This window comes from Pteropus alecto, unplaced genomic scaffold (genome assembly GCF_000325575.1).
Source record: "Pteropus alecto unplaced genomic scaffold, ASM32557v1 scaffold5, whole genome shotgun sequence".
NCBI lineage: Eukaryota > Metazoa > Chordata > Mammalia > Chiroptera > Pteropodidae > Pteropus > Pteropus alecto.
Genome location: NW_006441953.1, coordinates 22,357,588 through 22,382,129, shown reverse-complemented (window position 1 = coordinate 22,382,129; position 24,542 = coordinate 22,357,588). Strand labels below are relative to the sequence as shown.

The following is a 24,542-nucleotide window of genomic DNA, read 5'->3' as shown; positions in this document are numbered from 1 at the left end:
ATCTCAGTAAAAACAGCAATTCCATTTCTTTCCACTTGATTAGGGAAAAAAAACTTGGAATCATCCATAACTCCTCTTTTTACTCACACACCTCATATCTGTCAGCAAGTCCTTGTGAGCATGGCTTTCAAAATATATTCCATATCAGACTACTTTTCCACACGTCTACCGATAACACTCCAGGCAAAGGTGTTATTCGTCAAGATGATCTCTTGCCTGGATTATGTTAGAACTCTCTAAATTGATTTACCTATTCCTTTATCCATCCACAGTCTATGATTTACACAAATGCGAGAACTATTTTTTTAAAAACAGATTAAAGCATGTCATCCCTTTCCCCAAACTCTCTGCTGGTTCACAAAGAGAAAAGCCAACATCTTTATTTCAGCCTACAAGATCCTATTTGTCTTTTCGCCACCAAATCTGATATCATCCCTTACCTCTCTATGGTTCATTCTGCCCCGAGCCCACAGACTGCCCTTCCTTCTTCAAACACAGCAAACATGTCCCAGGTTATGGCCTTGATATTCTGTCTGGACTGCTCTTCTTCAATCCAATAGCTACATAAATGGACCTTCACTTCAGATCTCCTTATTAGAGCATTCATTACTGGCTATTCTCTTGAACAGCAAATCCTCTGCCCAACACCACTGTACTCCATGTACCTCTTGATCACCTTTATTTTTCTCTACAACATTTATGTCTATCTGGTATGCTACATATTTGCTTATGTATGTACTTATTTATTTATCACTGTCTGCCTCCTCTAGAATAGAAGATTCATGAGATCGAAGATTCTGTTTTGGTCCCTGCTGTCTCCCCAGCACCAAGAATGGATCCTGATCATAACAGGTGCTCAGTTAATACCTGTGGAATGGATGGATGAACAATCTTTGCAATTTTCATTTGGGTTCCAATGTGTCCCCTTTTCAGCCCTTGTGGGTTGCATGGGCACCTGGGAACTAACTGTGTTAGTTCGTCAAATGGCCCTGGCTAGAGGGATTAGTTTAGTGGCAGACATGTAACTTGAGCTCGTTCAGTAAGAATAATCTGGTATTTGTGGTGGTACTATAAAAGAGGGCCTCTCTTTTCCCCTGAACTTGTGAATGAGAGTGTGAGTCTGCAGCTGCTGCTGCCAGAATCTACCTTCTGAAGCCTGAGAGAGAAACTAACACATAGGCAAGAAGTGAGCCAACCCAAGAGATGAACAGAAATTTAGGACTGATGATATTTTTCAGCCTCGAATCCAACTGTATTTAAAAACACTGTATTCCTGGACTTTTCAAATACCGAACCAAATAAGTCTATATTTCTTAAAAGCCAGTTCTGGGTGGGTATATGTTCTAAATTGGGTCAGGTAGTCTATATATGTGCTACTATGATATCCTATAATTTCTATTTTCTCAGCATTTAAAAAACATAGATGTATTTTCCTCTTCACTCGTCTGTTTTCCTCATCTGGAAAATATAAATTTTAAAAGAAAGAAAGTATTGTAAAATATTCACTTATGTCCAGGGTCTGATCCAGTATCAGATACACAATAGATAATAAAAACTTATTAAATAAATGCCAAAACTATCCAACTTCCCATAAAGAGTATTTATAATTAAAAAAAAATAAGTCTTTACAATAAATATGTTTGTTAGAATAAAATACCGTGAAAAAATGGTAAATTAATGTCCTTTCCTTTTTTCCCCAGCCATGTACATGGCTCAATTATCAAGATATATTTAGAATAAAATACCGTGAAAAAATGGTAAATTAACGTCCTTTCCTTTTTCCCCAGCCATATAATATACATGGCTCAATTATCAAGATATATTCTCAGACACACACACGCACACACACACACACACAGACACACACATGCAAATAATCATAGAAATATATAGTCACATCCTCAGAAAGGGCTAAGAGGAGAAAACTCCAGGAAGCTAGGAGGGCACACAGGAGGGACAGCTGACATGGCTGGGGAGTTAGCACTGAGAAAGCAACACTGTCATTGAGAATTAAAACATAACTGAGAGCTAACTAAATTACTTAGGTGTCAGGGGCCATGAGAAGGGAAGGAACAGCTTGCACAAAGGCAGCCAAATTCACTGGAGGAAGTGAATAAAAACACATGTGGCTCTTTAGCACGTAAGAAAGATAGGGGGCGGAGTCAAAGCAGTGCTAGGCTCTGTGGGCCATATTAAGACCATCCTAAGAAGAGCAAGACTCCCTTTAAGGATACAGTCTAATGAAGGAATAATGGTTCTACTAGAGGTGAAGCTAGAGGCGAACTTTTTAATACTCCAAATGAGTGGACAGGTATACATGACAGACCACTTATGGTGTATTGTTTCAGATATATTTGGCTTCGAGAAACAGAAACCATGAAATATATTATGTCACTCATAAAACAAGAGATCCAGAGAGAGAGTAAGCTATAAGATGGACCGATTCAGTGGCTTAAAAATTTGAGATAAAAAGGTTCGTTCCATCATTCTGCTCTGCTACTCTCAGCATCCGTTTCATCATTAAACTGGCAAAAAAAGAAAAAATGGCTACTGGCCTCGAATTCAGCAAAGACTCTATACACCTGTTTTCTATCTCTCTTAGCAATGATAAAATAATTCCCAGAAACTTCACGACAGACTTCTCTTTACATCCCAAAGGCCAAAGAGTTGGGCATTCTTTACCCAATCAAGAATGGAGGTAGAATTATCACAACTGACTTAGACAAATCATTGAGGGTAGAATGGATGATGAGTCTCTATCACTACCTGTGGGTAAACTACAAGGAGGCCTTAAGACTACCTTCTATCCATAACGGACACAGTAGAAAGTCAATGTAGAGACTTATTAAAAGAAATTAAGCATTGGAGCTCTTCACTATTCTAGGCAGGTTTCCAAAAACACCAGTAATGAAGAAGGCTGCAATGATTCATCCCTACCATCTAGAGGTCACAACAAAATTGAGTCTGTCTTGCCTCGTTTAATTACGTGTGAACCACTGTGAGTCTAAATAATGGAACCCACTGAGTGCTCATCCTGTTGCTTTAAGATGGTTTAGAGAAAAGACTTCAGACCCTTTTTTGTGGGGTTCTACAGTACTGGCTATTTCAAGAAACTGAGCATGGCCAAACCTTTAGGTAGCTGGCTGATCAGGCATAAGTAAGGCATCAGTCATTTAAAAATACATAAATAAAAATCAAATATATATTAACATTTTGGATATAGCATTGGAATCAACTATTATGGACTGAATTGTGTCCCCTGAAAATTCATATGTCGAAGGCCCAGCACCCAATGCGACTGTATTTGGAGATCAAGCTTTTATGAAAGTAATTAAGGTTATATGAGGTCATAAGGGTGGGACCTTAATCCAATAAGGTCGATGCTCTTATAAGAAGATACAGAGCTCGAGCTCTCTCTCAAGGTTCACACAAAAGAAAGGCCATATGAGGACACAGCAAGAAGGTAGCCATCTACAAGCCAGGAAGAGAGCTCTTACTACAAATCAAATTTTCCACACTTCAAACATGGACTTCCAGCCTCCAGAACAATGAGAAAATAAATTTCTGTTGTTCAAGCCACTGTTTTATGGTGTTTTATTATGGCAGCCCAAGTTGACTAATATACCAACCTTCAAACAACCGAAGAAAAATCAAGTTCTTTTGCCAGCTTTAAATCTAATGTCTATGGGCTTCAACTACTTTGGGAAATAAGCTGAAAGTAAAGAAAGTCTCATTACAAAGCTGCAAAGTAGCTAGAAATTCTTGAGACCATCAGTTGATTCTCATACTAAAATAAAGCATTTTACTTACTAGAGAAACAAAAAAGTTTGACCCTACCCTTTTTTTTTAAAGATGATATTGTATTATTGTAAATGTGTTTTTTGTGGAAGAAAGAGAAGAGAAGGAATAAATTAGATAAAACATATTAGCAGGTTATTGGAGAATCCCAGGAAATTAATAATAGCAAAGTTTCTCTTTTGATTAAGATACAGTAGGACAAGGAAGACTATAGCCCCAGCGTTAACAACAATAACAACAAACCTAATAAAATAGAAGAGCAGTTGATTCAAAGTGCCATAATTAATTAATATCAAAGAGGGATGAAGTTTTCATGGGTGGACCAAGAAGTACAGATGCTTTGTTACCTAGAGACAATTAAGTATCTGGAGACAGTGCAAATGTGCACAGGAGAGGCATGCCTTAGGTGGAGCGACTTTACAAGGAGAAATCAGGTGAATTTTAAATGACGTCATAGGTGGCAAGAGAGAGCGTCATCTGGAAAATCTCCAATGCAAAAATAAATGTTTCATCTTGACAATCTCTTCCTCCAGAAATGTTCATGAAGGAATGGCAGAGTAAGTGGCAGAACTAGCAATGGCTGTGGCCTGGAAAACAGTGTTTGCACAGTCTCACAGTGCTCAGATTCCAGCGCTTGCTAAAGTACAATACAAACGTGAACAAAAACCAATTCTGGCTAAAACCCAAACTACTCACAGTTCAAATCCTGAAAAGGTCTGGGATTAGGACCTCAAGGCTGAGGCCCTGGAAGTTGGGAGTTAGGCTAAAGGGCAAAGTCCAGTCTCCACAATTTCATTTGAAACCAGTGGTAAACACAGTCTAATTAAAGCTTGGGGGTGGGAGGAGGGATGAGTTGTTGGAGGATGGAGGATTTTTTTAAGGCAATGAAAATATGCTATAACAATGGATATATATTATTATATGTTTGGTCCAACCCCACAGATAGTACGACATCAAGATGAACCATAATGTAAACTATGGACTTTGGGTAATTATGATGTATCAAAGGAGATTCATCAGTTGTAACAGATATACCACTCTGGAGGGAGATGTAAATAACAGGGGAGGCCATGAATGTGTTGGGGTAGGAGGTACATGTGAAATCTCAGTACCTTCTAAATAACAGGGGAGGCCATGAATGTGTTGGGGTAGGGGGTATGAAATCTCAGTACCTTCCTTTCAATTTTGCTATTAACATAAAACTGTTCTAAAAAGAAATAAGTCTTTAAAGAAGAAGTCAGTCCAGATTTTGGTGGAATCTGATCAGTCAGTCCCTCATCTTAACTGCCTGATGAATGGTATTGTACTCTCTCAAAGCTAGAGATAGAGATATAACAATTTAATACCCATTATTCTTTTAGACATCCCACGTGCCAGGCTGCCGTGTGAAAAGATATGGAGAAGTAGGAAAATATGGCCCATAATCAAGAGCAAAATTAATCAATAGAAGCAAAATCACAGATGATTCAGGTGGCATAATTAGTCATTATAAAAGTGTTAAATAATTTATAGCATAAGATAGAAAGAATGGTTCAAGATATGAATAATTCTAGAAGAGTTATCAAATAGATAATGGAGATTCAAATGGATATTTTTGAATTGAAAAGTACAGTATAAGAAATAAAAGTGTTAGATTGTTTTTAACAGCAGATAGAATAAAAGCAGAAGAAAAATAGGTGAACATAAAGATATGTCATAGTAATTATCCACACAAAAGCACACAAGGAATATAAGATAGAGGGAAAAAAACTAAACAAGGTATCAGAATCCAATGAGAAATAGTAAATTAGTATAAATATGTCTAACATGAGTCCTAGAGTAAGATGATATAAAGAATTTGGGAGAAAATATTTAAAGAGATAATAGCCCAAAACTTAAAATTTGATGAAAAAATTCAACTTAGAAACCCAAAGAGCACAGAAAACACTAAGGAAAATAAGAAAAAAAGAAGTTCATGCCTTGGCACAGCATAGTGAATGATTTATATTATGGTTGCTAGAGCTATTATTAATATAATATAGATACATATTTTTATAAATATATGTATTTTATATATTAATGTATAAAAATAATATGGCTTAAAAGCTAATAGAGAAAATAAAATAAAAAACTGAAAGTATCAGAGGAGGCTGTAATGTTGGATACATGACAAAATGCATTTGTCAAAACCCATAGAATTTTGCAACATAAAAGCATATGCAAGTTTAAGGAAACATCATTTGGAAAGTTGAGGATTCCCGGGATAGAATGTAGAATGTAACAACACAAAAAAAATCCTAATTATATTACAAATGTCTGAAACAACCTTACTGAAGTGGGTAAGGGGAAGAGGTGCTGACCTTATAACTTTGGAAATGAATGAAATCTCTAAGATTAAATCTGTAAGTCAAAAGGAACTGCATATTTGCATTATACTCTAGCTGATAAAGTTATTTCCCACGGGTACATATTAAGAATTCTGATACTGTTACATATGAATATTAGAATTAAACAATTAAGTGAGCATAAACAAATGTTGGGAGCCACTTTTCTCACTGTTGGAGTAGGAGCTTACAAATAAGCAAGACACTAGAACATTCCATATGTAATGGATGGGAAATAGAGACATAAGTGAAAACTCATGTTTAACTGACCATAGATATATATTGTTCCATGTATAAATATGAATGTAGATATATTTATATGTGTTAGTATACACACCCTTTGCAGAGCCTAGCGGTATCAAAACTCAATAGAAACAAGTTTATCTAGTATCCAGATCTTGGAATCTAATACCATTCTTTAAAAAAGAATTCCTTGGAGAAATAGCCAAAACTAACCTTGCATCAGGGAGTATACCAAAGGAGCCTGGAGTATTTTGCAATGTCAGTAATTGATACACACACACACACACACACACACACACACACACGTATATGCATATGTATATGTATATGTATACGTATTAGTATATGTATATGCATATGTATATACACACATTAAGTATTCAGAAGATTTGAATTTGAAATTTTGAAGTATTTATAAAACACTACACCCAATTTGGGCTACACATTCTTTTCAGATACACATGAAACATTCACCAAGATAAAGTAAATGCTTGTTTATAAAGCAAATCTTATTAATTTTGAAACCCATATGATAATCTCAATATACACAGAAAAATGATTTGAAAAAATTTAACATGAGCTCAGGATAAAAAGAAACTCTCAATAAACTAAGAATAGAAGAGAATTTACTTAATCTCTGAAGTGCCTATAGCTCCTATCATAGTTAATGAAGGAATACTGAATAATCTCATCCAAAGATTAGGAATATACAAAATATCCATATTCATACTCTGTACTCTATACAATACTGGAGGTTCTAGATAGTTCAATAAAGAAATTAACTAAATAGAAAAACAAATGACATGTAAGAAGTAAGACTGTTATAATTCACAGATAACATGAGTAGGTATATAGAAAATGTGAAGGATTTATAAAAACCTATTCGAACTTATAAACGAATTTATCAGGTTTGAAGTATATAAGAATGATATAAAAATCAATTGTTTTTATACACTAACAACAGACAAATGAAAACTGAAATATAAAATACTATTTAAAATAGTATCAAAAACATAATATACTTAGCCAAAAATTTATTTTAAGGCAACTAAAATCTCTACAATGAAAACTACAAACATTGCTGAGATAAATTTTCAAAGATATCAATAAGTGAACAGATATATCAATTTCATAGTTTAGAAAACTTAATGTTGTCAAGATGAAAATTCTCTGCAAATTGAGCTGTAAATTCATGCAATTCCTGTCAAGCCTTTTTTGGGGGGGTAGAAATTGATTAGACAATTCTAACAATGACATGGATACACAAGGAATTCAAAATAGCCACCAAAAATAAAGAAAAAAGAATACAGTCAAGAGACTTGTATTACCAGATTTTATGACTTAAAGTTGCATTAAATTTAGAAAAGGTGGCATCGGTATAAATATAAAAATGAATGAAAACAATGTGGTATTGGACTTTCATTTGCAGCAAAGATACAGTAATAGAGACCAGATTTACTTTCCTACCTAAAAGAATGAAAACTGGGGAAACCTATGAAACACTCATTTTAAATTCATGAGACATCAGGTAGTGAACTCTAAGAGACAGGAAAAACTGAATTAAGCCTCACTGTTGCCCCAGCTGACTTCTTGGAAAAAGCTTCCAGACCACAGCACAGTTAGGATGAAATCAGTGGAGCCTGGGAGTCTCCCTAAGTCGAAGAGACTAAGACTGGAGACCGAGAGGGATTAGCTAGAATTTTCAGGACACTGTTAAGGGAGAGAAAATGCTTGCACCTGCAGACGGTTCCAGAGACCTGCAGAGGGTCGCCCCTCAGTCCTCAGCTAAGTACTGATTACCAAATGCATATGAGGCCAGGAAAAGAAAAGCCCTAAACACTAGTGGGAACAATACCTGAAGTTCACACAGAGGAGAGACTACAGTCATTCATCGCATAATGATGTTTCCATCAAGGACAGACCGCACGTACAAATATGGTCTCATCAGATTATAATGGAGCTGACAAATTCCTATTGGACGTAGTGACGGAAACTAGTGATAACGTAGCTGTCCTAAGGTAAGGTCCTAGAGCAACTCATAGTCACGTGATTGTGGTGATGATGCTGTAAACAAACCTATTGTGCTGCCAGTTGTACCAAAGTATAGCACGTACAATTCTGCACAGAACACTTGATAATGATAATAAATGACTACACTACTGGTTTATGTATTTACTACACTATACTTTTTTATCATTATTTTAGACTATACTCTTTCCACTCATTGAAAAAAAAAAATGTTTGTTGTAAAACAGTATGCTATGTTACCCTGGCAGCAGCTTTATACAACTCCTGTTTACATCTGTTAATTGCATCATTTTCTCTTGTGCTTGATTTAGTCTCATTTTGTTTAGTACAGTAACATGTTGTACAGGCTTGTAGCCTAGTAGCAATAGGCAGGACCATACAGCCTAGGTGTGTACTAAGCAATACCATCTAGGTTTGTGTAAGCGTACTCTGTGATATTCGCCAATGAAGCAATCACCAAGGACAAATATCTCAGAATGCTGTTAAGCAGTACATGACTGTAGTTCCAGTTCCCACTAGCCAGACTGGAAAACCTCATAATTCATGGGACATTGGGTAAAGTACACAGAACACTAATGGGATCTCAGTAGTGGGACAAAATTAGCCCTAGAGTAAATGTTGCTTAAAATCAAACCTGAAAGGATCAAACTGTTTTCAAATTACTTAAATACATCCCAGGGAGGGGAGAAAAAGGCCAAGAATGTTAAAACAATATAAAAATAACCAGCATCCAAAAAAGGTAAACTTCATGTTATCTGCTATTTAATAAAAAATTAACAGACATACAAAGAAGCAGGAAAATACAACACATGATGAAAAGAAAGATTAGTCCTTCCAAGCTGACCACTAAATACTACAAATTATTGACTCAGTAAACAAGGACATTAAAATAGTTATTATATATAATGTATATATTCCATATATATAAGAAGCCAGAAAAAAATTGAACATGGTTAAGTGGAAAAAAGATCTAGATCTACAAACAAAATCTAGAAACAAAAACTACTATGTTTAAGATTTCTTTAAAAACTACACTGAATGGGTTTGACAAGAGATGAGACTTTATAGAAGATATGATGAGTGAATTTAAGGCATTTGGACAGTAATAGAAACTGTCCAAAATGAAATGCAAAAAGAAAAATATTGAAAAAAAAGGAACAAAAGGGTCAGTAAGCTATAGGGCAATTTGAAACAGCCTAATATACATTAATTAAAGTCCCTGGAATAAAGCAGTGAGAGGCAAAAAAAAAAAAAAAAGGTTAAAATTATCTAAATTTAATGAAAAATATGAACCCTCAGATCTGTGAAGCCCAGTGGAATATAACATAATAAACATAAAGTAAACTACATCAAATTATATCAAATTTATTACCTTTAAAGCAGTGATAAAGAGAGAACTTTATATTCAGCCACCGCAAAAAGATACAGAGAAAAATGAAGAATGACAAGACATCTTAACTAGAAAAATATTCAAGCCAGATAATGGAGGAAAAAATTTTAAATACTGAAATAAAAATAATTTTTAATCTGGAAATCTATGCCTAGCAAAAATACCTCTCAACAATAAAGGCAAAGTAAAAATTTTCTCAGACACACAAAAGCTGAATTTACAACCAACAAACCTACACTATATGAGTCATGAAGGAAAATCCTTTAAAAAGAATATTATGTCAGATTAAAATATGGATTTATACAAAGAACTAAAGAGACTCAGAAATGATAACCATGTGATTGCAAAAATGACTTTTCTTGTGATTTAAATACCTTTTAAAGATATTTAGCTGTTTAAAGCAAAGTGAATACCAATGTAAAGATATATACTAAAAATACTAGAGCAAATACTCAAGAAACAAAAATTTATAGATATTAAAGCCACGAATAAGATAAAATTAAATCACACAAATATATAATTAATGCCAAAGAAGGCAGGAAAAAAGGAGCATAAAGAACACATACGACAAAAGAAAAATAAATGGAAACATGATAAATTTATACTCAAACACTATTAAAAAGTGAAGTACTTCAGATCAAATATAAAAGCAAGACCCAACTATATGCTACATATTATTCACAAGAAACCTACTTTAACATAAAGACACAAATAGTTTAAGAGTAAAATCTTATGTCAACACATTAGACAATTTAAACAAGATGGAAAATTCCTAGAAAGATATAAAAATGATCTGAAAAGAAATAATCTGAATAGATCTATGGCAAGCAAATACATTAATTTAATAATTTCAAAACTTTCAACAAAGAAAAGTCCAGGCTCAGATGGCTTCCTTGGTGAATTTTCTGAAATATTTAAAGAAGAACTGACTCAAATGCATCACTAACTCTTCCTCCAAAATGAAAAAGGATCATTTCCCAATTTTTTGGCAGTATGCACTGATACCAAAACCAAACAATAGCATCATAAGAAAAGAAAAATACAACCAGTTTCCTTAAACGAAATACTAGCCAGCCAAATCTGGCAACATATAAAAAAACACTGTGTACCATTAGCAAATGGGGTGTAACCCAGTAATAAAAGTTGCAAATAACAGACAAATTAGCACGCATCCAGGTTCCCAGACTCCCCAGCATCCTGTTGCATAAGTGCGTTCAGGAGTATCATAAGAACAGTCCTGCTTCTGCTACTAAGTTCAAGAGAAGTAAATGTCCTTATCATCTGCTTTCTCCTTACGATCAGGAACAAGATAAGGATATATACTTTTGCCACTTCTATTCAACATTGTATGGGAGATTCTAGCCAAAAACATTAAACAAAAATTATAATTAAAACACATCATATTGGAAAGGAAAAAGTAAAACTCTCTCCTTGCAGGTGACAAATCCTTATATATAGAAATCTTAAGGAATCCACACACACACACACACAAAAAGCCATTAAAATAAATGAGTATAGCCAGGCTGCTGAATACAAGATCGATATACAAAAATCCACTGTGTTCCTATACATTAGCAATGAACAATGCAAAAATGCAAGTATAAGAACAATTCTATTTGTAATATAATCAATAATAGTAAAATACGAATAAATTTAACAAAAGAGCACAAGACTTGTACCTTGAAAACTAGAAAATATGAAAAGAAATTGAAGAAGATCCAAATAAATGGAAAGACAGCCTGTAATAATCAGGGATCAGAAGACTTAACATTGTTAAGACGGCAAACTCCTAAAACTGATTTAGGAATTCAGTGCAATCCTTGTCAAAATCTCATCTGGTTTCTTCGCAGAAAATGACAAGCTGATCCTAGAATTCATAACAAAATGTGAGGGGCCCAGAATAACCAGACAATGTTGGGAGGAAAGAACAAAGTTGGAGGACTCACTCTTCCTGATTTCAAAGTTACTACAAGGATAGAGTAATCAAGACATTGTGGTGTTTGCCTGAGGAGAGGCATATCGATAAATGGTACTAAATTTAAAGTCTAGAAATAAACCTTTAAGTTTATGGTCAATTCATTTCCCACGATGGTGATGAAATAGTCAATGGAGAAAGAATAGTCCTTTTAAAGAGGTGCCCTAGAAAAAGGCAACAGAAGAATGCAGCACTGCAAACCTATAGCCAGAAAGAAAGGAAGCCAGAGGGATGAATAATTCAATTTACATCTCACCCTCTGGTACCAATAGTACATCATGATACCTCTAACCTAACCAGAACAATCACCCAGAAGTCAAGCATCACAGCTGGTGCATCTCATGAACAGCTTCCTCTGGACATTCAGAATGAGAAGGAGGGAACAGGGTAAATCAAGAGAAACAGATAGAAAAAATTGAGAAATTAGATTAGATTAGGCCCACCCTGATAAACCAGGATATTTTTCCCCACCTCAAAATCCTTAACCTTAGTTACATTCGTAAAGTCCTTTTTGCCATGTATTGTAACATATTCATAGATTCTGGCGATTAAGGAATAGACATATTTGCAGGGCCATTATTTCCCTACCATTATCTGTCAAATCATTTTTTCAAAATTATCTAAGTTAAATAATAACTGTGTCATGTGCAAAATAATTTATACATAAATGTTCATGGCAGCTTTATTCATGATAGCCAAAAGTGAAAATAACCCAAATGTCCATCGACCAATAAATTAATCAATAAAATGTGATATATTCATATAATGCAATATCATTAGGCAATAAGAAAAAGCAAATTACTAATATATGCTACGGTGTGGTTGAACCTGGAAAACATGCTAAACAAAAGAAACCAGTCACAAAAGACTGCACGTTATATGATCACGCGTCTATTCTATGAAATATCCAGAATGGGTAAATCTATGGAGACAGACAGTAGATTACTGGTTGCCTAGGACTGTGGGGTGGGGAGTCTTGGGAAAGTGGAGAGTGACTGTTAATGTATAGAGAGTTTCTTTTTGGGGTGGCAGCTTTCTTGCTGTCAGGCAGATTTCCTTTTCAATAGCAAGTAGACTGGATTTATGTGGGTAACAATTGATATGTGTTTCAATATATTGGGTCTGAGATGTTGCTGAGACATCCAATTGATGATGTAAATGTGAGCTTCACATACGTGCTGGAGCTCTGAGGAGACATTCAATTTGGACATTCTGCTGGACTTTATCTGTTTGTGCCTAGGTCTACCCTATATCACTCTCTTCTCTCTGTATGTCCCAACAAGGTTATCCTTTATGAGAGTCATCAACTGTGTGATCTCTGGTCTGGGTGGGGTTATCCTGAATGAGTTTGTCCAGTGGGAGGTACCAGAAGATCCGAAGATGAAAGGAGAGTAAAGTTCCTATCTAAGGTGGTACAGGCTGCTTTACTATTTCTTTTTGGGTTTGGGTTTCTCTTGTCCTTATAGACACTTCTGTATACAGTCCTTTATTAAACTTTCTTTCATTGGTCCATTCGAATGTACCATCTGCTCCCTATCAGGATCTTGAGTGATTCGGTAATTAGCACAAGAAGTGGCCCCAGGAAACACCCTTAAAATAGGTTTCTGGGACTGGAAGGTTAGCATATTTGAGAAGCTCACAGATAGCGTTTGTTTCAGGAAATGGAACACTGATAATCTCTGGCATGCTATACGTTGTGATTAGTCAAATAATCACTGCTGGTGGCATAAGATGAAATACAGACACAACGAACACATCGGGAGATCAAGTGGCTGTGGCACTTAGTCTCTATGGCAACAATGGTTAATTCAAAGACTGTAGCAAGAGAAAAGAAAAAATTAAAGGTCCGTTTCAGAACATGAATGAAAAATCAGAAAGTTTCTACGGAAACTTAACAGGGTCTCTTATCTCCAGTAGCCAAGAAAAAGATAAGAACGAAATCTAAGGACTGAATGTAAGTCTAAGGACTGAATTTAATTGTACAGTTGTAAGCCAACTGTACAATGAAAAGAAAAACAGCTAAAATAAATGCACTTGTGGAAAAAGAATAGGACCCTAAGATATTTGGGCAGAAGACAAGCGAAAGGGTAAGAATTTCTAATTTCCAAATTCCAGGTATACTCACATGAGATATGAAAGGTAGTAAATTGAGATTAAGTAGTCAAGAAATGGTGCTCATACCAAAAAGCCAGTACGGGCACTGGGTTTTCTGCAGCAGGAGAAAGAGACTCAAGGGGAACATCTCATGAACAGCTTTGAACTGTCTGTCTCTTTCTAACATGCAGCCTGAGTTGAAAACCAATGATGATAAAGGAAGAATCTGAAATTTTAGAGATGTAGGAATATCAGAGTAGATTTATTATTATGTGTAATCTGCTAAAATCCCTTCTATCGATCACCCTGAAAAGGCCTATAGGACACTCTCCCTACGAAAACATCTTTGAAAATCACTGTGGTGAATGTGTCCTGTAGGCCAACTATGACTGGTGCTGGGAGATGCTTCAGTAGAAATGTCTTCATATTTCAGTGGGAATAATGGTATGCCAGTCCAGTCAAGCCCAGATCAAGGGTCATAACCATCAGAAATGAGGTGCTTAAAATCACATTAATAAAGCAAGGGTTGAATTGGCAATAATGTTCTGATCTGCATTAACCTGTGTCAGTAACTTACTTATCATTAAGTTCCTCAGAATAAAATAGATGGGCAGCCTACTGAGGTATGGCTTCATATATAAAAGCAGGAAATTTCTAAGTCTAGTGTTAAAAATCTATCTTACGTTATCATAATGGGGATTAATAGCCTCTTATTGAGTTCTAAGACCTAAGTCAATACATAGGCCTGGAGGCCCGCCACTGAAGGCGACGTTGATTCCCTTTGAGATAGGATCTGCAACACAGCCCTTAATGAATACTTAGTGTATTCCCCAATCCTTCTCTATGTGACCTAGAGCCACATACCAGGATAGCTGTGCACTGGCAAAAGGGAAATACTCTGAACTTCTTGGGGATTATTAAGCAGAGGCCCTGAACTCCTGCTAATCACTAGAGTCTACATGCAGCCTGGTCCACTAAGACTGGGCATTTATTGAGGTCAGGTCAGAGATGGAATTTTTTCTCAGTTCATCTCAGGGTGAGTCTAATGGGACCATTGGCTTATCCTATGGGTCATTTGTGGGTTATTATGTTAGTATAAAGCAAGTGGAAGGTTCTAAAACTACATACACTGCCAAGGGAACAAATCAAAAGCCATGCTCCGTTGTCCCTTGAGGTCCACTGTCAGCCCTCCTCCTCCCTGATTTATGTCCTGGGCTGCATCGACAAACTCCGTTAAACTCTAGCTGTTGGGATTCAGTCAATGGTAGGCACCAGCCAAAGATCAGAAGACAGAAGGAAAGTGCTGTTGGGGTATTTATTCCTCCAGTTCCCTCTCTTCCAGACCACAGATTGACATTAGTTGAGGAAGATAAAGAACAGAAAGTATGAAAAGCATTCAGAAATAGGCTAATATAATGAAAGGGTTTTTCCTTCTTTTCTCTTTATACGAGATAGTCATTTTAAAGTCAACAAATTATATCATTTAGTATCCCAGAGAAAACAGATGTACCCTTCCAAAGGTTTTAGCTGAAGTTTAATGAAAGGATTACTTACAGAGGTGTGGGCAGAAATGACAAAACCAATAAGGTATGGGGCAGTGTCCAGACATCAGCAACAGTGGGGCACCATTGCTATCCCCAGGGCCAAAGGAAAGGGAGCTATATAATTAGCACCCAGTGAGAGCTGGTTCCATGGAAGAGGGGCCAAGCCACTGGGAGATGTCTCTGTAGCACAGAAACTGACAGAGCCAGGATGCAGAAGGAAAAGGGTGCGAGGAGGAGAATGGAGGCTGACTATCTTAACCTCTATCACCTTTCCAAGTCATGTGGTACTGCTTTGGCCAAATACAACTAAAAGCCAAAGGACTAAAGAATCAAATGATACAATCTATAGAAGTCAGAATTCCAGGGCAGAGACCAGCAGAGAAGAGAGAGCTGGTGAGTATGTGATTGGGATGGAGGAATAGGATGTGTGAGCAGGAGAGCAAACAGACAAAAATCAGCTCACCAAGGAATCATTTTCAACTGTTTTTGTTAATGAGCAAAATTGAAAACAAAAGACTGAATGAAAGTATATTTAAAAAAAACTAACATTTTTTCAAAAAATGCTTTGAGTCAAAACTCATCATAAAAGCAAGAATATAAAAAACATTCTTGGATTTAACATATTTATAACAGTTGCGAGAAGCTGGATTAAATGGTACAGCTTTGATTCTTGTTTCCTCTTGATCCTGTATTAAATGTTATCTTTTAAGGTTCGGAATAATGAATACTACTGTGGATTCCCTTGTATCTCTGCAATAATGCCTTTGAAAAAGGTAATTACTATAAATAGCCTCATTTCTGCTAAAAATTATAATATGAATTTTTTATGTAAGAACAATAAATCAACCCAAACAGCTGCTTCACTATTATTCATCATAACAAAGTTATGATGTAGCCAATTGGAAAAAAATACAATTTTCCTAAAGTGCTTCTTTGAATTATTCAAAGTTTCTGTTGCAGCTAATTAATTTAGTGCACATTACCAAAATGAATCTTTGAAAATAAACAAAATGCTGGCCAAAATAGAAGTACAGATGCTAGTAGGATTCCATTTTTTGATACTGTGCATTATACATCTGCCTCAAATAAGTAGAAGTTAATGTAGTAAACTGATATTCTTTAATGGATTCTACATATAGCCGAATATATATCAGCAATGATGATTTAATATGCATTCCATATAATACTCAACTTGGATAACTATGTGATCCTTTTGGAGATGGGTGTTTGTCCCTATCAAAAAATGAAGTGAGAAGTGGGTCTTCATTAAACACACTAGCATTTCAAATGCTGCTTTATTTCATTTAGTTTTTACTTATAAGAGGAAGCCTGCTTCTCATATTAGGCTATTTACATCTCTGACATCTAACATTAGATTTCCTCTTGGTAAGATCATCACAAAAGAAATTACGAGCAGTGATAAAGAAATCCATGTCAGAATGGAAGATAAATGTATTTTTACAATCACAACCACTAAATTTGCAAAATTGCCATTCCTGGGGCTCTAGCCACATACTCCTTCCTTGAAACTTCTTTCTTTATTGAAGGTAACATTTAGCTCAGATCCAACTGGTTTTATGAAAATGGAGACACTGAAGACTGAGAATTCTAACCATGACTCTATCACTAATGTGTTCTGTAACCTTGGGTAATCTCTCAAACCTCACCTCTTTCACCTAAAAGATGTTCTCAATTCAGTAGTAACTTACTTCACAGTCTTGTTCAAAGGAATAACGAGCATGTCTGCCAGGTATATTGAAAACATTAAGTACTAGATACACATTTAATTGTGAGATTGTGAGATTAAGTACTAGATACACATTTAATTGTGAGATGGAACATTTATGACATTAAAGGATCTGCTGCAAAAAAAGAAAACAAAATAAATCATGTACTGGGAAGCAGAAGCAGAGCAATTAGAAATTGTTCTCTTAGGTTAATTAGAAATTTGTGCATAGGATTTAAAAAAAAAACTTTCTCATGGGAATTGTCTTAGTGTATTCAGGCATCTATGACAAAAACAGTATAGGCCAGGTGGCTTAAAAAAAATTACTTCTCACAGTTCTGGAGGCTGTGAAGTCCAAGATCAAAATGCCAGCAGATTTGGTGTCTGGTGAGAGCCCACTTCATGATTTATAGACAACCATCTTCTCACTGTGTCCTCACAAGGTCTAGGGGGAACAAGAACGCTCTTTGAGGTCCTCTTTATGAGAATTCTAACCTCATTTATCAGGTTTTCACCTGCATGACCTAATTGTCTCCCAAAGGCCCGATCTCCAAATACACTCCCTTGGGGGATTAGGCTTTAGCTTTTCAATTTTGGGTGGAAACAAATGTTTGAGCCATAGCTGTACCTGTTGTAAAAGTAAATTAACTAAGCTAGGTTTACAATAGTCTTTTTCAGGACAATGGACTCTATGCCCCAACAAGATTTATGCTGAGGCAGAATTTTACTAATATTGTGTGAAATTCAAGAACATCTGTCTGTGCTAATTCAAGTAAATGTGTTGTAGACCAAGAAAACCTTTAGAATCTTCAGAGACCTGAGGAAGAATGAGATGTGATGTGCAAAACTATTTGCCATAGTTTCTTGTTACTTCTTCTGCATGGAAGGGTGAATGGAACACATATAATAAAGATGAGTTATACTCTATGGAAAGATGATAGTAACATTTCCAAACAAACAAACAAACGACTCTCAGAAAATCAATGAAAACAAATCTAGTTCTCTGAAAAGATCAATAAAATTGATAAGCCTCTAAAAAGGCTGAAGAGGAAAAGAATGAGACTACAAATTACTAATATTGGAAATAAAAAAGGGGGCATCATTACATATCCTATGGACATTATAAAGATAGTAAAGGAATACTATAAATAACTCTATACCCACAAATCTGATAAGAGATCACATGGACCAATTCCTTAAAACATACTATTTCGAAATTCACACTAGAAAAAAAAATACAATCCGAATAGGCCTACATTTACAAATTAAATAATTTATTAAAGAAACTTGATCCATATAAATAATTTTTCAAACCAGAAAGCAGCAGGCCCACATGGACATGCTGGTGAATTCGACCAAACATGTAAGAAAGAAATTATACCAATTTTCTAAAATTTCCTGCAGAGGACAGAAGCATAAGAAATACTTCCTAACTCATTATCTAAAGCCAGCATTACCCTAACACTAAAACCATACAAAGATTTACAAGAAAAGAAAAATATAGACGAATATCTCTCATGAACATAGATGCAAAACCTCAACAAAATATCGATATTTTTAATCCAGTAATATGTAAAAAAGAATTATACACCACAATCAAGTGGGACTTATCCCAGGTATGCAACTCTGGTTCAACATTTGAAAACCAATTAACATAAACGATCACTTCAATGAAAAAAAAAAGTCACATGAATGTATCAATAGATAAAGGAAAAACATTTGATAAAATTCAATACCCATTTGTGATAAAAACTCTCAGTGAATTAGTAATAGAGGAGAACTTTAAGGTGATAAACACCCCTCCCCCAAAAAAAACAACTAACATCACACTTAATGGTGACAAACTTGAAGCTTTTTCACTAAGATCAGGTATAAGGAAAGAATATTCTTCTCATACTTCTTTTCAACATTGTACTGGAAGGTCTAGCTCATGCAATAAGACAGGGGGAAAAGGGTATATAGGTTAGGAAAGAAGAAATAAAACTGGTTCATTTGCAAAGGACACGATCGTCTGTAGGAAATCCAAAAGATCTGATTAAAAAAAAACAAAAACTAATAGCCAATTTAGCAAGGTTGCAGGATACAAGGTAAATATACAAAAGCCAATTGCTTTCCTATATCCCAGCAATAAACAAATAGAATCTGAAATTCAAAACAATACCATTTATATTAATACAACCCAAAATAAAATAGTTGAGTATAAATCTAATAAAATAGGTTCAATATCTATATAAGGAAAACTACAAAACTGTGATGAATGAAATCAAATCACAGAACTAACACCCTAGATCAAAGATCTAGATGTAAAATGCAAAACTCCTAGAAAACAACAGATTACCTTGGGTATGGCAGTCAGTTTTTAGACACAACACCAAAGCCATGATCCATAAAAGAAATAATTGGGACACTTGAATAAAATTAAAAACAAAACAAAATTCTGCTCTGCGAAAAGTAATGTGAACAGAATGAGAAGGTAAGCCAAAGACTGAGAGAAAATATTTGAAAAGACATATCTGCTAAAGGACTGTTATTCGAAATATACAGATAACTCTTCAAACTTACCAATAAGAAAACAAACAACACAATTTAAAAATGGGCCAAAGATCTTAACAAATACTTCATCAAAGAAGACAATACAGATGGCAAGTAAGTTTATGGAAAGATAGTCCACAGTATATGGAGAAATGCAAATTAAAAAGGCAATGAGATACCATTGCAAACTTATTGAAGTGGCCAAAATCCAAAACACTGACCACATCAAGTGCTGACGAGGATGTGAACCAATAGGAAGGTTCATAAATACATCATGAGAATGCAAATGATACAGCCACTTTGGAAGACAGTTTGGCAGTTTCTCAGAAAACTAAACATACTCTTACCCTTTGGTCCCACAATCAATGCCCCTTGGTATTTACCGAAAGCAGCTGAAAAATTTTGTCCACACAGAAACCTTTACGTGGATGTTCATAGCTTTAATCATAATTGCCAAACCTTGGAAGCAACCAAAGTGTCTTTCAGTAGATGAATAAATGGGAACATCCAGACAATGGAATATTATTCATCACTAAAAAGAAAAGAGCTATCAGTCTTGAAAGGACATGGAGGAAACTCAAACGCATACTTCTAAGTGAAAGAAGCCAATCTGAAAAAGCCTCCTATTGTGTGATTCCAACTATATTCCATTCTGAGTAAGGCAAAACTAGAGATCAGGGAAGGATCAGTGGTTGCCGGTGGTTTGAGCAAATATTTTAATAAGAGAATATTCAGATTCTGCAAAATTGATTAATGGTTTGTGGGTGTGTGTTTTGTTTTTATTATTTAATTCCCATAGATAGTTGCTGGCTGAGGGGACAGAAGAGTTCTTTTTGTTTGTTTGTTTTCATTCTTGTTATAATATACTTAAGACAATATTAATTCCATTCAGGGCCAGTATCTCACTAAGTATATAATTTCATGTGAATAGATGGAGTGGGAAAGTAGAAACACTTAACCAAATATCTTTGAATGTTGATTAAAAAAAAAATGAAACTAATATGATCCTCTCTTGGATTTTATGAACATTCCTTGCTAAATTTCTCAATAGATGCAGAGTAAAAACCATGATACAAAGCAAAACTAGGAAAACCAGGCAAAGAACAATTAAGGAATACTTAAGATCGAAGTACAGGGGAGGGAAATTTGGACGATCAAAGAAATGTAGGGGAGGAGATGTTGGAGAATTATAGTGACTAGAGTGACATTTCATGAGATTATCATAAAAGGAGTTGAAACTGATAGTATATTAGTTAATTACCACTGGGTAGCATATCATCTTAAAACTGGGTGGTTTAAAACAAGTATTTATTATCCTTCAAATTTTTGTGGGTTCACTGGGAAGTTCATCTCCTTTATACAGTATTGTTAGGGGTCACTCACTGAATCTAGATGCTCATCTGGGGCCCTACGCCCTCTCTGATGTGGGCTCTCTCCTTCATGTGCTGTTTTATCCTGAAATACCTCTTCTGTGTCTTCTCCCTCCAGCAGAGTAGCTTAGAAATCTTTAAGCATGGTGCCTGGGTTCTAAGGTAGAATTTCAATTACACTAACATGTAAGTGTGAATCAAGCCTTGGTTGCATCACACTTGCTAATGCCCTGTTGGCCTAGTTGCAGTGTGGGAGGGGGCTGGCTATGCAAGGATCTGAATGCTGGCAGGCACAGTCCCCTGGGTGCACTACGGGAATAGTCTACCACATCCACTGAGGTCGAAATAGTCTACTGAGTACCACAATGGGTACCACAAATATCTTTCAGGTATTTCCATGCTTCAGCAGGCTTTTTTTTAATATATATAATTTATTATTTTTAAGATTAATTTTTAGAGTAGTTTAAGATTCATAGCGAAATTAAGCAGAAAATATAGAGATTCCTCCTATTCTCCCTACTGACACATGCACAGCCTCCCCCATTATCAATATAGCCCACCAAAGTGGTACATTTGTTGCAATTAATGAAGCTACATTGACACATCACAATCACCTAAAGTCTATAGTTCACATTATGGTGCACTCTTGGAGTTGTACAGTCTGTGGATTTGGACATTGAATATTGACATGTATCCATCATTATGAGACCACACATGTCTTTTTCACTGCCCTTAAAATCCTCCGTAAATATTGTCCCTTTAAGTATATTGGAAGAAGAATAAAAACTGAAATAATTGTTCCACTCTCTTTGAATATGTTCCTGGCTGTTGATCTTCTGTTCTTTCAGGACATCATTTACTGAATCTGCCCATCTTGTCATCACATTAAGATTGGAGCAATGAGCTCCTCCCTGCACACTCAGCCAGCAACTATCTATGAGAATTAGGTAATAAAAACAAAATGCAAATAAAAATAATCCATTAATTGCTGTTTGAAAAATCTAAATATTATCTCATGGAAAGCTTTACTCAAAAATCATTTTTCTTTCTGGACCATTATGCCACTATCATTTCTGTATCATTCCACAGCTATGTCATATAAATGGGAACTGAAAACAAATTTCCAAAGTGAAGTAAAGACAAGGAAAGGGAGGGGGGATTTCTGGGTTTGGATATTTCAACATGACTTAAGATTGAAATGGTAAATAGAAAGTTGTTCATTTGGTAAGTGAGCAAAGGAGCATATAATAAAACAATGCTTTTAATAAGCAGATGTCCAACATTAATATAAAGGTTATATCATTATATCCAATTCCATTGTTGCAATGGTCATATGTTTATTGTAATAAACTATCATCAAAGTTTTCACCAGATCCAATTAAATTTTTAAATACAGCTTCTTTCAAGTTGTCAAATATTGAATGTGACTATGAATTTATTTGGCCAGAAAGGGAAGAGGTTGAGATGAGAAACTGGAAGTCAAAAGTGACATATTTTGACACACTTACTATAATCTATTGACTTAATTAAAATGCATGTTTTCCTTATATTCCCATGAAAAGAGAGATCTGGAGTCCAAAAAACATTCTAAACAGACTATACTGCTTTGTAAAGTAAATCTGACAACGTAGAAATGAACATGGAAACTAGATAAACAACAGTGGAGCTTGCTAAAAATTTTGTGTCTGATTAATCTAATTTAACCATGTTGAAGATTGCTAAGCATGAAAGATTTAGGGGGGAAAAAAGAGTTTTAAATTACCTTGATTTAAGAAAGACATTTTATTTTGTCATACAGCATTGTATATCATACAATACACACTAATTAATGAGGAAAATCTGAGTGGGCTATCATACATTCATTAGGCTGATACACAACTGATTGACTAATAATGTTCACAAAATTCTCCTCATCACTGACTTAAAGATAGAAAAGATAACTAACAGGATTTCAAAGAAGCTGACATTGAAATCTTAGTTGCACTTTCATCTATAATCTAAAGCATATCTTCAAACAATCTCACAATTTCCTGTAACTGGATAAATTAGGCTTAATGATGACAATAATAAGATTTAAGAGAGAAATACAGGAAAAAATTACTACAATGAGAAAACTAGAGGTACAGTATAGAGAATAAATGGCAATACATCTGAATGAATTCAAGGCCATCTTTTCTTTGAATTTTTATACTTATTGTGTGAAAGACCTATTCTATTATGTTGTATTAATCAAGAAGCTTTTCATGCACTTGTCACTGAAGTCTTCAAGAATATTTTAACTCCATGGTGGCAGTAATAATTTTTTAAATTATTATCTTATATTTGATATCATACTAATTTCAAGGAGTCAACATAATGTTCTGGTGATTATGGCCAGTGGGCAGTTGTTAAAAAAAAAAAGATGGACTTAAGGTACTGATAAGAAAATATAAAATAAATAGCTGATATTACAGGAATATAAAAGCACAATGTGTTTTGCAAAAAAAAATGAGAGAGGGACACAGAGAACCAAAGATAAAACTTCTGCTGAGAACTACAATACAGAGAAAGCACATCTAATAAAATGTCTGCAGAAATATAGTTAAGGAGGTACAAAAAGAGAACTAAAGTCCAGAGTTTATGAGTCAAGGGTAGAGACGGTACCATAAAATAATGACCATCATTCTAGCAGAGCGTAAGAGAATAATGAGTAATCATCACCGAAGTTCCTGAAGCAAGGAGCCATAGTTAGAACAAATTTAGTGCAAGGCACATAGAAAAGTTCTGGAAGTAGTTTTGAACTCTTAGCTTCACTGATGAATGTTCTTTAATGAAGAGAAAGTAGAGATTATTATAGGCCGTTAATATTAAAAGCATAATTAATAAAAACTCTTTAAAACTGAACTTTCAGAGAAAATTTTTACAAATCACACCTCAATAAAATTAGGAGATAACGTGTGTGTATATGTGTGTATAAAACAATTAAATGGATGTGGTGCCATAGTGCAGCAGTTAGCACGTCGGCTTTACACACAGAAAGTCCTGGGTTCACGCCCCAGTGGAGCCACGGTCCATGGTCTAAGGCCATGCCACCCTGAACAAGCCCGATCCCATCTGATCTCGGAAGCTAAGCCGGGTCGGGCCTGCTTAGTACTTGGAGAAGAGACCACCTAGGAAGACTAGGTGCTGTAGGCATAAATAAAAAATAACAAAAAACAATTAAATACATCAAATATATGGAGAATTTAAAACAGTCTCCTAAAAAATAACAAAAACTTTTGTCAATGGAAATAAAACTGTTATTAGATATGATAACATGATCTGATAACAAGTCCACCAAACCTAAGATGTGACCTTTACAGGATCAGAGGCAAATGCAACACTGAATGCATTTCTTATTAAACAAGATTATTTGGAAGTGAATACACTAAGCATTCAACTTAAGAACTCAGAAAAGAAAAAGAAAGCAAATCTAGAGAAAGAAGCTGAAAGATGAGGTA

General features: G+C 35.2%; 1 pseudogene; it reads left to right on the top strand.

Moving 5' to 3' along the window:
- The first annotated feature begins 24,118 nt into the window (after positions 1-24,118).
- Positions 24,119-24,237, top strand: LOC112485665 (annotated as a pseudogene).
- The last annotated feature ends 305 nt before the right edge of the window (positions 24,238-24,542 follow it).